This window comes from Ranitomeya variabilis, chromosome 1 (genome assembly GCF_051348905.1).
Source record: "Ranitomeya variabilis isolate aRanVar5 chromosome 1, aRanVar5.hap1, whole genome shotgun sequence".
Lineage (NCBI taxonomy): Eukaryota > Metazoa > Chordata > Amphibia > Anura > Dendrobatidae > Ranitomeya > Ranitomeya variabilis.
Window position 1 is genome coordinate 11,948,861 of NC_135232.1, and position 16,406 is coordinate 11,965,266.

The following is a 16,406-nucleotide window of genomic DNA, read 5'->3' on the forward strand; positions in this document are numbered from 1 at the left end:
ACATCTACAAGACGTCACCGACCACGACCGATGGATCCTGTAACTAAGGCTCCGATCACATCTACAAGACATCACCGACCACGACCGATGGATCCTGTAACTAAGGCTCCGATCACATCTACAAGACGTCACCGACCACGACCGATGGATCCTGTAACTAAGGCTCCGATCACATCTACAAGACATCACCGACCACGACCGATGGATCCTGTAACTAAGGCTCCGATCACATCTACAAGACACCGACCGCGACCGATGGATCCTGTAACTAAGGCTCCGATCACATCTACAAGACGTCACTGACCACGACCGATGGATCCAGTAACTAAGGCTCCAATCACATCTACAAGACGTCACTGACCACGACCGATGGGTCCTGTAACTAAGGCTCCGATCACATCTACAAGACGTCACCGACTTGACCGATGGATCCTGTAACTAAGGCTCCGATCACATCTAAAAGACGCCACTGATCACGACCGATGGATCCTGTAACTAAGGCTCCGATCACATCTACAAGACGTCACCGACTACGACCGATGGATCATGTAACTAAGGCTCCGATCACATCTACAAGACGTCACCGACCACGACCGATGGATCCTGTAACTAAGGCTCCGATCACATCTACAAGACGTCACCGACCGATGGATCCTGTAACTAAGGCTCTGATCACATCTACAAGACGTCACCGACCACGACCGATGGATCCTGTAAATAAGGCTCCGATCACATCTACAAGACGTCACCGACCACGACCGATGGATCCTGTAACTAAGGCTCCGATCACATCTACAAGACGTCACCGACCACGACCGATGGATCCTGTAACTAAGGCTCCGATCACATCTACAAGACGACACCGACCGCCACCGATGGATCCTGTAACTAAGGCTCCGATCACATCTACAAGACGTCACTGACCACGACCGATGGATCCAGTAACTAAGGCTCCAATCACATCTACAAGACGTCACTGACCACGACCGATGGGTCCTGTAACTAAGGCTCCGATCACATCTACAAGACGTCACCGACCACGACCGATGGATCCTGTAACTAAGGCTCCGATCACATCTACAAGACATCACCGACCACGACCGATGGATCCTGTAACTAAGGCTCCGATCACATCTACAAGACGACACCGACCGCGACCGATGGATCCTGTAACTAAGGCTCCGATCACATCTACAAGACGTCACTGACCACGACCGATGGATCCAGTAACTAAGGCTCCAATCACATCTACAAGACATCACTGACCACGACCGATGGGTCCTGTAACTAAGGCTCCGATCACATCTACAAGACGTCACCGACCACGACCGATGGATCCTGTAACTAAGGCTCCGATCACATCTAAAAGACGCCACTGATCACGACCGATGGATCCTGTAACTAAGGCTCCGATCACATCTACAAGACGTCACCGACTACGACCGATGGATCATGTAACTAAGGCTCCGATCACATCTACAAGACGTCACCGACCACGACCGATGGATCCTGTAACTAAGGCTCCGATCACATCTACAAGACGTCACCGACCGATGGATCCTGTAACTAATCTCTGATCACATCTACAAGACGTCACCGACCACGACCGATGGATCCTGTAAATAAGGCTCCGATCACATCTACAAGACGTCACCGACCACGACCGATGGATCCTGTAACTAAGGCTCCGATCACATCTACAAGACGACACCGACCGCCACCGATGGATCCTGTAACTAAGGCTCCGATCACATCTACAAGACGTCACTGACCACGACCGATGGATCCTGTAACTAAGGCTCCGATCACATCTACAAGATGTCACCGACCACGACCGATGGATCCTGTAACTAAGGCTCCGATCACATCTACAAGACGTCATCGACCACGACCGATGGATCCTGTAACTAAGGCTCCGATCACATCTACAAGACGTCACCGACCACGACTGATGGATCCTGTAACTAAGGCTCCGATCACATCTACAAGACGTCACTGACCACGACCGATGGGTCCTGTAACTAAGGCTCCGATCACATCTACAAGACGTCACCGACCACGACCGATGGATCCTGTAACTAAGGCTCCGATCACATCTACAGACGTCACCGACCACGACCGATGGATCCTGTAACTAAGGCTCCGATCACATCTACAAGACGCCACAGATCACGACCGATGGATCCTGTAACTAAGGCTCCGATCACATCTACAAGACGTCACCGACCACGACCGATGGATCCTGTAACTAAGGCTCCGATCACATCTACAAGACGTCACCAACCACGACCGATGGATCCTGTAACTAAGGCTCCGATCACATCTACAAGACCTCACCAACCACGACCGATGGATCCTGTAAATAAGGCTCCGATCACATCTACAAGACGTCACCGACCACGACCGATGGATCCTGTAACTAAGGCTCCGATCACATCTACAAGACGACACCGACCACGACCAATGGATCCTGTAACTAAGGCTCCGATCACATCTACAAGACGTCAATGACCACGACCGATGGATCCAGTAACTAAGGCTCCAATCACATCTACAAGACGTCACCGACCACGACCGATGGATCCTGTAACTAAGGCTCCGATCACATCTACAAGACGTCACCAACTTGACCGATGGATCCTGTAACTAAGGCTCCGATCACATCTACAAGACGCCACTGATCACGACCGATGGATCCTGTAACTAAGGCTCCGATCACATCTACAAGATGTCACCGACCACGACCGATGGATCCTGTATCTAAGGCTCCGATCACATCTACAAGACGTCACCGACCACGACCGATGGATCCTGTAACTAAGGCTCCGATCACATCTACAAGACGTCATCGACCACGACCGATGGATCCTGTAACTAAGGCTCCGATCACATCTACAAGACGTCACTGACCACGACCGATGGATCCTGTAACTAAGGCTCCGATCACATCTACAAGACGTCACCGACCACGACCGATGGATCCTGTAACTAAGGCTCCGATCACATCTACAAGACGTCACCGACCGATGGATCCTGTAACTAAGGCTCTGATCACATCTACAAGACGTCACCGACCACGACCGATGGATCCTGTAACTAAGGCTCCGATCACATCTACAAGACGTCACCGACCACGACCGATGGATCCTGTAACTAAGGCTCCGATCACATCTACAAGACGTCACCGACCACGACCGATGGATCCTGTAACTAAGGCTCCGATCACATCTACAAGACGACACCGACCGCCACCGATGGATCCTGTAACTAAGGCTCCGATCACATCTACAAGACGTCACCGACCACGACCGATGGATCCAGTAACTAAGGCTCCGATCACATCTACAAGATGTCACCGACCACGACCGATGGATCCTGTAACTAAGGCTCCGATCACATCTACAAGACGTCTCCGACCACGACCGATGGATCCTGTAACTAAGGCTCCGATCACATCTACAAGACGTCACCGACCACGACCGATGGATCCTGTAACTAAGGCTCTGATCATATGTACAAGACGTCACCGACCACGACCGATGGATCCTGTAACTAAGGCTCCGATCACATCTACAAGACGTCACCGACCACGACCGATGGATCCTGTAACTAAGGCTCTGATCATATGTACAAGACGTCACCGACCACGACCGATGGATCCTGTAACTAAGGCTCCGATCACATCTACAAGACGTCACCGACCACGACCGATGGATCCTGTAACTAAGGCTCCGATCACATCTACAAAACGTCACCGACCACGACCGATGGATCCTGTAACTAAGGCTCCGATCACATCTACAAGACGTCACCGACCACGACCGATGGATCCTGTAACTAAGGCTCCGATCACATCTACAAAACGTCAGTGACCGATGGATCCTGTAACTAAGGCTCCGATCACATCTACAAAACGTCAGTGACCGATGGATCCTGTAACTAAGGCTCCGATCACATCTACAAGACGTCACCGACCACGACCGATGGATCCTGTAACTAAGGCTCCGATCACATCTACAAAACGTCAGTGACCGATGGATCCTGTAACTAAGGCTCCGATCACATCTACAAAACGTCAGTGACCGATGGATCCTGTAACTAAGGCTCCGATCACATCTACAAGACGTCACCGACCACGACCGATGGATCCTGTAACTAAGGCTCCGATCACATCTACAAGACATCACCAACCACGACTGATGGATCCTGTAACTAAGGCTCCGATCACATCTACAAGACATCACCAACCACGACTGATGGATCCTGTAACTAAGGCTCCGATCACATCTACAAGATGTCACTGACCGATGGATCCTGTAACTAAGGCACCGATCACATCTACAAGACGTCACCGACCACGACCGATGGATCCTGTAACTAAGGCTCCGATCACATCTACAAGACGTCACCGACCACGACCGATGGATCCTGTAACTAAAGCTCCGATCACATCTACAAGACGTCACCGACCACGACCGATGGATCCTGTAACTAAGGCTCTGATCACATCTACAAAACGTCAGTGACCGATGGATCCTGTAACTAAGGCTCCGATCACATCTACAAGACGTCACCGACCACGACCGATGGATCCTGTAACTAAGGCTCTGATCATATGTACAAGACGTCACCGACCACGACCGATGGATCCTGTAACTAAGGCTCCGATCACATCTACAAGACGTCACCGACCACGACCGATGGATCCTGTAACTAAGGCTCTGATCATATGTACAAGACGTCACCGACCACGACCGATGGATCCTGTAACTAAGGCTCCGATCACATCTACAAGACGTCACCGACCACGACCGATGGATCCTGTAACTAAGGCTCCGATCACATCTACAAAACGTCACCGACCACGACCGATGGATCCTGTAACTAAGGCTCCGATCACATCTACAAGACGTCACCGACCACGACCGATGGATCCTGTAACTAAGGCTCCGATCACATCTACAAAACGTCAGTGACCGATGGATCCTGTAACTAAGGCTCCGATCACATCTACAAAACGTCAGTGACCGATGGATCCTGTAACTAAGGCTCCGATCACATCTACAAGACGTCACCGACCACGACCGATGGATCCTGTAACTAAGGCTCCGATCACATCTACAAAACGTCAGTGACCGATGGATCCTGTAACTAAGGCTCCGATCACATCTACAAAACGTCAGTGACCGATGGATCCTGTAACTAAGGCTCCGATCACATCTACAAGACGTCACCGACCACGACCGATGGATCCTGTAACTAAGGCTCCGATCACATCTACAAGACATCACCAACCACGACTGATGGATCCTGTAACTAAGGCTCCGATCACATCTACAAGACATCACCAACCACGACTGATGGATCCTGTAACTAAGGCTCCGATCACATCTACAAGATGTCACTGACCGATGGATCCTGTAACTAAGGCACCGATCACATCTACAAGACGTCACCGACCACGACCGATGGATCCTGTAACTAAGGCTCCGATCACATCTACAAGACGTCACCGACCACGACCGATGGATCCTGTAACTAAAGCTCCGATCACATCTACAAGACGTCACCGACCACGACCGATGGATCCTGTAACTAAGGCTCTGATCACATCTACAAAACGTCAGTGACCGATGGATCCTGTAACTAAGGCTCCGATCACATCTACAAGACGACACCGACCGCCACCGATGGATCCTGTAACTAAGGCTCCGATCACATCTACAAAACGTCAGTGACCGATGGATCCTGTAACTAAGGCTCCGATCACATCTACAAGACGACACCGACCACGACCGATGGATCCTGTAACTAAGGCTCCGATCACATCTACAAAACGTCAGTGACCACGACCGATGGATCCTGTAACTAAGGCTCCGATCACATCTACAAGACGTCACCGACCACGACCGATGGATCCTGTAACTAAGGCTCCGATCACATCTACAAGACGTCACTGACCACGACCGATGGATCCTGTAACTAAAGCTCCGATCACATCTACAAGACGTCACCGACCACGACCGATGGATCCTGTAACTAAGGCTCTGATCACATCTACAAAACGTCAGTGACCGATGGATCCTGTAACTAAGGCTCCGATCACATCTACAAGACGACACCGACCGCCACCGATGGATCCTGTAACTAAGGCTCCGATCACATCTACAAAACGTCAGTGACCGATGGATCCTGTAACTAAGGCTCCGATCACATCTACAAGACGACACCGACCACGACCGATGGATCCTGTAACTAAGGCTCCGATCACATCTACAAGACGTCACCGACCACGACCGATGGATCCTGTAACTAAGGCTCCGATCACATCTACAAGACGACACCGACCACGACCGATGGATCCTGTAACTAAGGCTCCGATCACATCTACAAAACGTCAGTGACCACGACCGATGGATCCTGTAACTAAGGCTCCGATCACATCTACAAGACGTCACCGACCACGACCGATGGATCCTGTAACTAAGGCTCCGATCACATCTACAAGACATCACTGACCACGACCGATGGATCCTGTAACTAAGGCTCCGATCACATCTATAAGACGTCACTGACCACGACCGATGCATCCTGTAACTAAGGCTCCGATCACATCTACAAGACGTCACCGACCACGACCGATGGATCCTGTAACTAAGGCTCCGATCACATCTACAAGACGTCAGTGACTGATGGATCCTGTACCGGAGTCTCTGTCGCTCCTCGGTGCTGCCGTCACTCAGGTGCTGGTACACGCTCAGTACTGAGCCGCCTCCCGCTCTCTGTACATTCGACCTCAGCTCAGTAGTGCGATGTGGGGTGAAGGACCTGTGGTGGTGACGTCGTTGTCATGTGATTAGGGGCGGAGCTCAGTACTGTTTAGGATAAAGGACCTGTGGTGACGTCAGTGTCATGTGATTGGGGGCGGAGCTCAGTACTGTGTATGATAAAGGACCTGTGGTGACGTCAGTGTCATGTGATTGGGGGCGGAGCTCAGTACTGTGTATGATAAAGGACCTGTGGTGACGTCAGTGTCATGTGATTGGGGCGGAGCTCCGTGCTGGGCGCTGTTCTCTGTATCTGGAGCAGTTTTTGGCTCTTCTAGGACAGTAGACGCTTTTTCCAGGTGTGACGTCACGGAGGGGGCGTGTTGTGGGCGGGGTTCAGTGTAGGTGGCGGCAGTGAAGCTGTAATGTGCGCGGTCAGTGACGTCACACCGGAACACGTGGGGCTGGGTTAGTTTTTATTGCTGGTTTGTGTTTATTTTTTATGGGGATAATACAGCAGGGGAGGAGGGGGATGCTGGGGCCGGTGGGGGGAGGGGGGAGGGATGCTCGGGGGAGGGATGCTCGGGGCCGGTGGGGGGAGGGGGGGGGGGTGATACTTGGGGCCGGTGGGGGGAGGGGGGGTGATGCTTGGGGCCGGTGGGGGGAGGGGGGGGGGGTGATACTTGGGGCCGGTGGGGGGAGGGGGGGTGATACTTGGGGCCGGTGGGGGGAGGGGGGGTGATGCTTGGGGCCGGTGGGGGGAGGGGGGGGTGATGCTCGGGGCCGGTGGGGGGAGGGGGGGGGGGTGATACTTGGGGCCGGTGGGGGGAGGGGGGGTGATACTTGGGGCCGGTGGGGGGAGGGGGGGTGATGCTTGGGGCCGGTGGGGGGAGGGATGTGATGCTTGGGGCCGGTGGGGGGAGGGGGGTGATGCTCGGGGTCGGTGGGGGGAGGGGGGGGTGATGCTCGGGGTCGGTGGGGGGAGGGGGGGGGGTGATGCTCGGGGTCGGTGGGGGGAGGGGGGGGGGTGATGCTCGGGGTCGGTGGGGGGAGGGGGGGGTGATGCTTGGGGCCGGTGGGGGGAGGGAGGTGATGCTCGGGGCCGGTGGGGGGAGGGAGGTGATGCTCGGGGCCGGTGGGGGAGGAGAGGTGATGCTTGTTTGTCACGATTCCCACCGTGACCGTCACCCCTACGTCACGGATCGGGGTGACTTTAGGCCAACAGACGGCTATCACATGTGCAGGGGGGCTTATCTTAGTTATCCCTCCACTGCTACTGTCATGTCGGACGCTGTTCAGACCAGGTCGTCCGACAGACAGCGGTAATTCCGTTTGACCACTATTTGCTCATTGGCGTTGGCTAGATTTTATCTAGCTGTTCCGGGGTTAATTTACCTGATGCTCGGATTGGAAGCTGGGCCATGCCCACTGCCTTTATATAGTTCTCCTGAACATTGAGCGTCGCCGATTATAGCTTCTGTCTTGTGCGTTGTTATCTCGGTCTGGAGTGGTGAGCTAGTAGTTGGAGTATCGCTGCTGGTGGTGTATTTTCCTTTGTCTTATTTACTCCTTCCTATATTTGTGTTTATTTTGCCCTGCACATTTATAGTGTATTCCTGAGTGACTGCGGCGTGGTGTATATTTTCCGTTATCCTTGTCTGTGCGAACTGTGGGTATTGGTGTATTACCTCTTCACTGGGTGGTGGGCGAAGGTTTCAGCCTAGGGCTGAGCTCAGGAGTTAGGGTGAGGGTGGAGGCCTGGACATGCACACCATCAGTGTAAACTCCAGGTAGAGGGTCAGTCAGGATTTCTCTAGTCTGAGGGAAATTGCAGGGGTCCGGGTTATTAGCTCTCGCTCACCTAGTCTTCCCCATGACAGCTACAATGTGATGAAAAACACACACAAGGCTATTGACCTCTTGTTTACAGCAGGGGCTTATTTTAGGTATCCCACTGCTCTTCAATATACCACGAACTGCAGGGATTTATGTATGTCCCGCTTTCCAGTTCTGCTTGAACTTGCAGCTCTCTGGCGCCCCCCTTACCCTCAGGTCAGACTAGGTATTGCACCTAGGGTAATTAGTCGCCAGAAAGGCTGCCTGCTCTGTGCTGGCTATTGGACACGCTGCAGCGAGGCGATATGACTACTCCCACTCAGGCAGGAACGATAATTAACAACGCCGCCGTTGCTACAACGACTCCCAAAGGCACAGAGCAAAGGTATGCTGCCACCAGCTTCGATTAAACGTGTCCAAAGCTAAACCAAAACAGTAACGTAATTCCCTTCAGAAGACTTAGGGCACGTTTTAGAACAGGAGAACGAATCTAGTATTTTAAATATTTTACTCCATTAAAGATTAAGGCAGTGTTTATAAAAAGGTATATAAAGATGTTACAAAATGAGACAATTGAAAATATGTACAATGTAATTATAAAAAAAACCAGGGATTACATGAGAAATCAACACTTGCATGTGTTCAGGACATTGCAGGCAACCAGGCTAGTGGGCGGAGCTCCCAAATGTCCCAATGCATCAGGGCTAGCAGTGAGGCTCAGATAGACTCTGAAGGCTTGGTAAAGGGGAGTCACTTAAATAACCACAGCCTTGTGACATCACTAACGGGGCTGGTACTGAGCCGCTGCTGCCATATCTGTCCTTATTACTGCCCCTAATACCCCAATACTGAGCCGCTGCTGCCGTATTTGTCCCTATTACTGCACCTGATACCTCAATACTGAGCCGCTGCTGCCGTATGTGTCCCTATTACTGCCCCTGATACCCCAATACTGAGCCGCTGCTGCCGTATGTGTCCCTATTACTGCCCCTGATACCCCAATACTGAGCCACTGCTGCCGTATGTGTCCCTATTACTGCACCTGATACCCCAATACTGAGCCGCTGCTGCCGTATGTGTCCCTATTACTGCACCTGATACCCCAATACTGAGCCACTGCTGCCGTATGTGTCCCTATTACTGCACCTGATACCCCAATACTGAGCCGCTGCTGCCGTATGTGTCCCTATTACTGCCCCTGATACCCCAATACTGAGCCGCTGCTGCCGTATGTGTCCCTATTACTGCACCTGATACCTCAATACTGAGCCGCTGCTGCCGTATGTGTCCCTATTACTGCCCCTGATACCCCAATACTGAGCCGCTGCTGCCGTATGTGTCCCTATTACTGCACCTGATACCCCAATACTGAGCCACTGCTGCCGTATGTGTCCCTATTACTGCACCTGATACCCCAATACTGAGCCGCTGCTGCCGTATGTGTCCTTATTACTGCACCTGATACCCCAATACTGAGCCGCTGCTGCCGTATGTGTCCGTATTACTGCACCTGATACCTCAATACTGAGCCGCTGCTGCCGTATGTGTCCCTATTACTGCACCTGATACCCCAATACTGAGCCGCTGCTGCCGTATGTGTCCCTATTACTGAACCTGATACCCCAATACTGAGCCGCTGCTGCCGTATGTGTCCCTATTACTGCCCCTGATACCCCAATACTGAGCCGCTGCTGCCGTATGTGTCCCTATTACTGCACCTGATACCCCAATACTGAGCCGCTGCTGCCGTATGTGTCCCTATTACTGCACCTGATACCCCAATACTGAGCTGCTGCTGCCATATGTGTCCCTATTACTGCCCCTGATACCCCAATACTGAGCCGCTGCTGCTGTATGTGTCCCTATTACTGCACCTGATACCCCAATACTGAGCCGCTGCTGACATGTGTTCCTATTACTACACCTGATACCCCAATACTGAGCCGCTGCTGCCGTATGTGTCCCTATTACTACACCTGATACCCCAATACTGAGCCGCTGCTGCCGTATGTGTCCCTATTACAGCCCCTGATACCCCAATACTGAGCCGCTGCTGCCGTATGGGTCCCTATTACTGCATCTGATACCCCAATACTGAGCCGCTGCTGCCGTATGTGTCCCTATTACTGCCCCTGATACCAATACTGAGCCCCTGCTGCCGTATGTGTCCCTATTACTGCACCTGATACCCCAATACTGAGCCGCTGCTGCCGTATGTGTCCCTATTACTGCACCTGATACCCCAATACTGAGCCCCTGCTGCCGTATGTGTCCCTATTACTGCACCTGATACCCCAATACTGAGCCCCTGCTGCCGTATGTGTCCCTATTACTGCACCTGATACCCCAATACTGAGCCGCTGCTGCCGTATGTGTCCTTATTACTGCACCTGATACCCCAATACTGAGCTGCTGCTGCCGTATTTGTCCCTATTACTGCACCTGATACCCCAATACTGAGCCGCTGCTGCCGTATGTGTCCCTATTACTGCACCTGATACCCCAATACTGAGCCGCTGCTGCCGTATGTGACCCTATTACTGCCCCTGATACCCCAATACTGATATCCCAAAGCTTTATAGTGTAGTTTTAGGTCAGAGGGATGGTTGGGATGAGCTAGCAAGGTGCAGGGACAGGTAGTGATGGCTACTTGCGGACATGTGCGGCAATTGCGGTTTTGCACTTGCGGTGATACAAAAAACACTGCTAGCAGTGTTTTTTTCCATTGCTGCAAGTACCGCATTTGCCGGATCGCAAGTGCCGCACATGTCAGCAACTCCCATAGGGAATGAATGAGGCCAAACGCAGTGTTGCCGTAAGTGATCCGTTACACGGCAGATGCGGAAAAACTGCTGGATCTGCTGCAAAAGGCTACTTTCACATCAGCGATTTTTGCCAAAGTCACTGCCGATAGTGTCATACTCATCAAAGTGGGAGGCAGCACTAAAAGTGCCTAGGGCAGCAGAAACTCTAAATACGGCCCTGATGGGAGGTGAGGACACTTGAACGTTGCGAAAGTCTTGGCCATGCACAGTTCATGACTCCCAGTTCAGTGAGTGAAAACTTGAAACAGTAAGGATCCCGGGTAAACAAAGGGATCCTTTTTTTTTTTTTTTGTTAAAGTATAATGAAAGTTTTGAAGCAATTCACTGTCCATTACTCCATTGTCCATTTTAAATCTGTAGCAAAGATATATATATACAAACATTTTCAACCAAACAGCAGCAACCGTTAATATTTCCAAGTTTTGTAGCGAATTGGGGTCTGATTTTTAGTGCTACGTGTAGACCTCCGCAATGCAGGGGTTGCTAGTGAGCTAACAGGGTCCGCTGTGCTCGCTATCGCTGGTGTGGTGCACTGTCTTCTGGCTACACTGCTAGTAAGTCTAGGTAGCACTGGCATACTGGAGCTCACAGGACTGCTGCTACTAATTGTGGGCATGGCAGATTCACCGACAGCAGAGGGAGGACTTGCCGATTCAACTGTTGGCATGGCATCCTCTGGTGGAGTCTGCTGTGGTTGAGTTACAGTCAGGATCGCGTCAGCTATGGGAATCTGTTGGTGCAGAGTCTCTTTTGGCTCCAGATGATCTGGCATCACATTTGGTTCCGGCGGCTTCGGCTGATGAAACGTTAAAACCGGTACCACGATGGTCTGATTTATTTGAGTCCAAGACTGGGGAAATTTGCCAAGAACAGTGTGTATCATCTCCTCTTCTACGGGTGGAGATGTTCCTGGATCTGTTTCCCTATCTCTCAACTTATCAGGGCATATTTTGAGGTGGTCTCTGGATATTGCTGTCGAAGTTTCTCCTCCATCTTTGATGATGAGACAGACCTTCGTATTGTCAAAGTCGGATGGCAGGATGGTATATGGTTCCGCTTCCCATTGGTCGTCAAGTTTGTGTAGTCTCCTCTTCCGTTTGAGTACTTGTTCACCTGGCGACAAGGGAATTGCAGGAGCATGCTGGTTGTAGTCCCTTTCTTTTGTCTGGCTTGGGCTAGACTTCTTTCCACGCATTCCTGTACTTTGCGGTACCTTTGCTGCCTTTCTGTATCCCAATCTGCATCTGGCGAGGTATCTTCTGGGGTTAGGACCCCCATGTCTAAATCAACAGGTAACTTGCTGGATCTTCCTCGCATCAGGTATGCTGGAGTGCAGTTGGTGGAATGCACTGGGATGTGGTTGTACATGCCTACCAAGTCAGGCAACTTTGTTGGCTATAAGTTCCGTTCCTCCACAGGCAAGGTCTTCAGTAAGTCGATTACCACTTGGTTCATCTTCTCGCACATCCCGTTGGTTTGTGGGTGATACGGTGTCATTCTGATCTTCTTACACCCGAATAATTGCAGAATTCCTGGAACACCTCCGCTTCAAATGCTGGTCCTTGGTCAGTCAGTACCTTCTCCGGGTACCCGTGTGGTCTACAGAAGTACTGCTGGAAGGCTTTGGCTGCTGTCTTGGCCGTCAGATCTTTGACAGGCACAACTACCAGAAATCTAGAGTAGTGGTCAACGATGTTTAGAGCGTAGACATAGCCTGACCGGCTGGGTGTTAGCTTTACATGATCTAGCGCGACCAGTTCAAGCAGCCGTTTGGTGATAATAGGCTGCAGGTGAGCCCTTTGGCTGTCACGGTCCTTCCTGCGTAGGCTACATGGGCCACACTCTCGACACCACTTTTCGATGGCTTTCTTCATGCCAATCCAGTAGAACCTTCCATGGAGTAGACTCTCCAACTTCCTCCATCCGAAGTGTCCTGCTCCATCATGGTATGCTTCCAGAACCATTGGCGCATCTTGTCTTGGGACTACTATCTGCCATACCAACTCATGAGTGCGTGGGATGATGCTTCTTCGGCACAGCTTACCATCGTAAATAAACAGTTTGCCTCTCCCCTTCCACAGTTGTTGCGTCTCTTGTGGATCATCTGGGCCAGGGTGCTAACCTGCCTGCGTCAGGAGCTCTTTCACCCGACTGACCGCGGGGTCACTGTCCTGGGTCTCTGCCCATCCGTGGTGGGGCAGGGGATTCAGCGTGGTGCTTGTTCTTGCGCCTGTTCCCCACATGATGGGATACTGAGTGGCCTTGGGGCAATGGAAAGCTGGCAACTCTATTTTTTCGAGTGCTTCCGAGTCTTCTCCCGTTTCTGGCAAGTTGGACATCCTGGACAATGCATCGGCATTCGCATTCTTGTGCCCTGCCCGGTACTTGATGGTGAAGTCGTAATTGGACAACCGGGCCATCCACCGCTGCTCTAAGGCACCAAGTTTTGCTGTGTCCAAGTGTGTCAGTGGATTGTTGTCCGTGAAGATGGTGAATTTTGCTGAGGCCAGGTAGTGCTTGAACCTCTCCGTCACTGCCCAAACGATGGCGAGGAAGTCCAGCTTAAAGGAACTGTAGTTGTCAGGGTTCCTTTCAGTGGGACGAAGTTTCCTGCTGGCGTAAGCAATTACCCTCTCTTTGTCTTTCTGGACCTGGGACAACACGGCTCCCAGTCCCATATTGCTGGCATCCGTATACAGCACAAACGGTTGGTCATATTCAGGGTAGGCCAGTACCTCTTCTCCCGTCAGCGCCAACTTCAAACAAGTGAAGGATCCCTCCAGTCCGTCGTTCCAGTCAAATGGGGTATTCTTACCCTTGGTTTTCTCGGATTGGCCCACCAACAGGTCTTGCAATGGCGCGGCTTTCTTGGTGAAGTCTTTGATAAACCTGTAGTAGCCTACCAACCCGAGGAACTGCCGGACTTCATGGAGGTTGCTGGGCTTCGGCCAGTCTCTGATCACAGTGACCTTGTCACCCCTTCAGCACTCACTACATGGCCGAGGTACTGCACTTTGGGCTTTAACAGATGGCATTTGGACGGTTTTACCTTTAGGCCTAAGTTGGACAGGGATTCAAACACCTTGGCCAGGTGCTTCAGATGGGCCTCATAAGTCTTGGAGAAGACAATGACATCGTCAAGATATAGCAACACGGTTTCAAAGTTCTTGTGTCCAAGACAGCACTCCATCATCCTCTGGAACGTTCCTGGGGCATTGCACAGTCCGAATGGCATGTAGTTGAATTCAGAGACCCATCGGTGTTGTGAAGGCCGTCTTTTCCTTGTCCGCCTCTGCTACGGGAACCTGCCAGTACCCACTGGTGAGATCCAAGGTAGAGAAGTAGTTAGCAGATTTTAAAGCAGATTATGTGTAATGCAGTTTATCTGCCTATAATCAACGCATATCCTCATCGTGCCATCCTTCTTCCTGACGAGGACTAATGGAGCTGCCCAGGGGCTACAACTGTCTCTCACTACCCCAGCCTCCTTCATCTCTCGCAACATGTCTTTGGCACACTGATAATGAGCTTGGGGTACAGGACGGTATCTCTCTTTAATGGGTGGATGATCTCCTGTGGGGATATGATGTTGAATCCCTTTTACTTGTCCAAAATCTAGGGGGTGCTTGCTGAATACCCGCTCATACTCATGAAACACTCTGTAAGCCCCTTGTTTCTGGTGTGATGGGGTAGAGTTAGTGCCCACGTGTAATTTCTGATACCAATCTTCCGTTTGCCCTGCAGAGCCATTGTCCTCCGCCTGGTTGGACGGGACCAAGGGTTCTGGTGCCTGTATCACATTATTATCAACAGTAAACAGTGTGGCATATTTGGTTAGGTGGACTGTTATGATCCGGTGACCTTGGAGCCGCATTAAACTTTCTCTGGAGTAGGTGGAAACTGTACTGACCACAGATCCTGAACTAACACCGCAACTAGAAGTAGCCGTGGGGTGTGCCTAAAAAACCCTAGACACCTCGACACAGCCGGAGGACTAAATACCCCTATAGATGGAAATAGGAATACTACCTTGCCTCAGAGCAGAACCCCAAAGGATAGGCAGCCCTGTTATGATCTGGTGACCCTGGAGCCGCATGAGACTATCTCTGGAGTAGGTGGTACCTATACTGACCGCAATCCTAATACTGACACCGCAACTAGAAGTAGCCGTGGGATGTACCTAACATGACCTAGACACCTCGACACAGCCGGAGGACTAAATACCCCTATAGATGGAAATGGGAAATCCTATCTTGCCTCAGAGCAGAGCCCCAAAGGATAGGCAGCCCCCCATAAATATTGACTGTGAGTTTAAGAGGAAATACGTACACAGGCAGAAAAGACAGAGTTTAGCAAAAGAGGCACTTCTAGCTAAAATAGAAAAGAATAGGACAGAGTACTAAGCGGTCAGTATTAAAACTCTAGAAAAATCCACAGCAGAATATACTATCACTACATCTAACTAAAGACATAGGATGTATATCTGCATCTCCAAAGAATCCAGCATAACAGAAAAATCCAAAGTCTAAGCTGGACAAAAACACAATAGATTGCACTGCACATAAAAGCACACTGCATGCGCACTACTGAGAACAAAAAACAAGACACTTATCTTAGCAAAAATGTCAACAGGGCAAGTGGAGCCAGACAGAGATGCAATCCCTCCAAGATACAATGGACAACTGGCAGGGATTGAAGGATCCTAAAACCCTAAATACCCAATAGAGCTGCAATAAGCAGAAACACCTGCCCTGCTTACAATCCAGAGACCACTGCACTACCACTAACAACCACCGGAGGGAGCCCAAGAGCAGAATTCACAACACAGCCCCCACGAATATTGACTGTGAGTAGGAGAAGAAAAGACACACGCAGGCAGAAAACAAGATTTAGCAAAAGAGGCCACTCTAGATAAATAGGAAAGGATAGGACAGAATACTAGGTGGTCAGTATTAAAACCCTTCAAAAAATATCCACA

The 16,406-nt window shown here is 51.1% G+C and overlaps 1 protein-coding gene across 2 annotated transcripts in view; it reads right to left on the reverse strand.

The window, feature by feature from the left end:
* The window catches only part of LOC143793520 (uncharacterized), a 349,323-nt gene that overhangs the window by 300,266 nt on the left and 32,651 nt on the right, over positions 1–16,406 (reverse strand). Inside the window, exon 1 of one of the 2 annotated variants that reach the window (XM_077280559.1) lies at positions 6,706–6,854. The exons of the other annotated variant lie outside the window; for it this stretch is intronic. The gene's annotated coding sequence lies outside the window, so the exon portion shown is untranslated. Of the gene's footprint in view, positions 1–6,705; positions 6,855–16,406 lie in introns of those variants that run through there. 2 annotated transcript variants of the gene reach the window in all.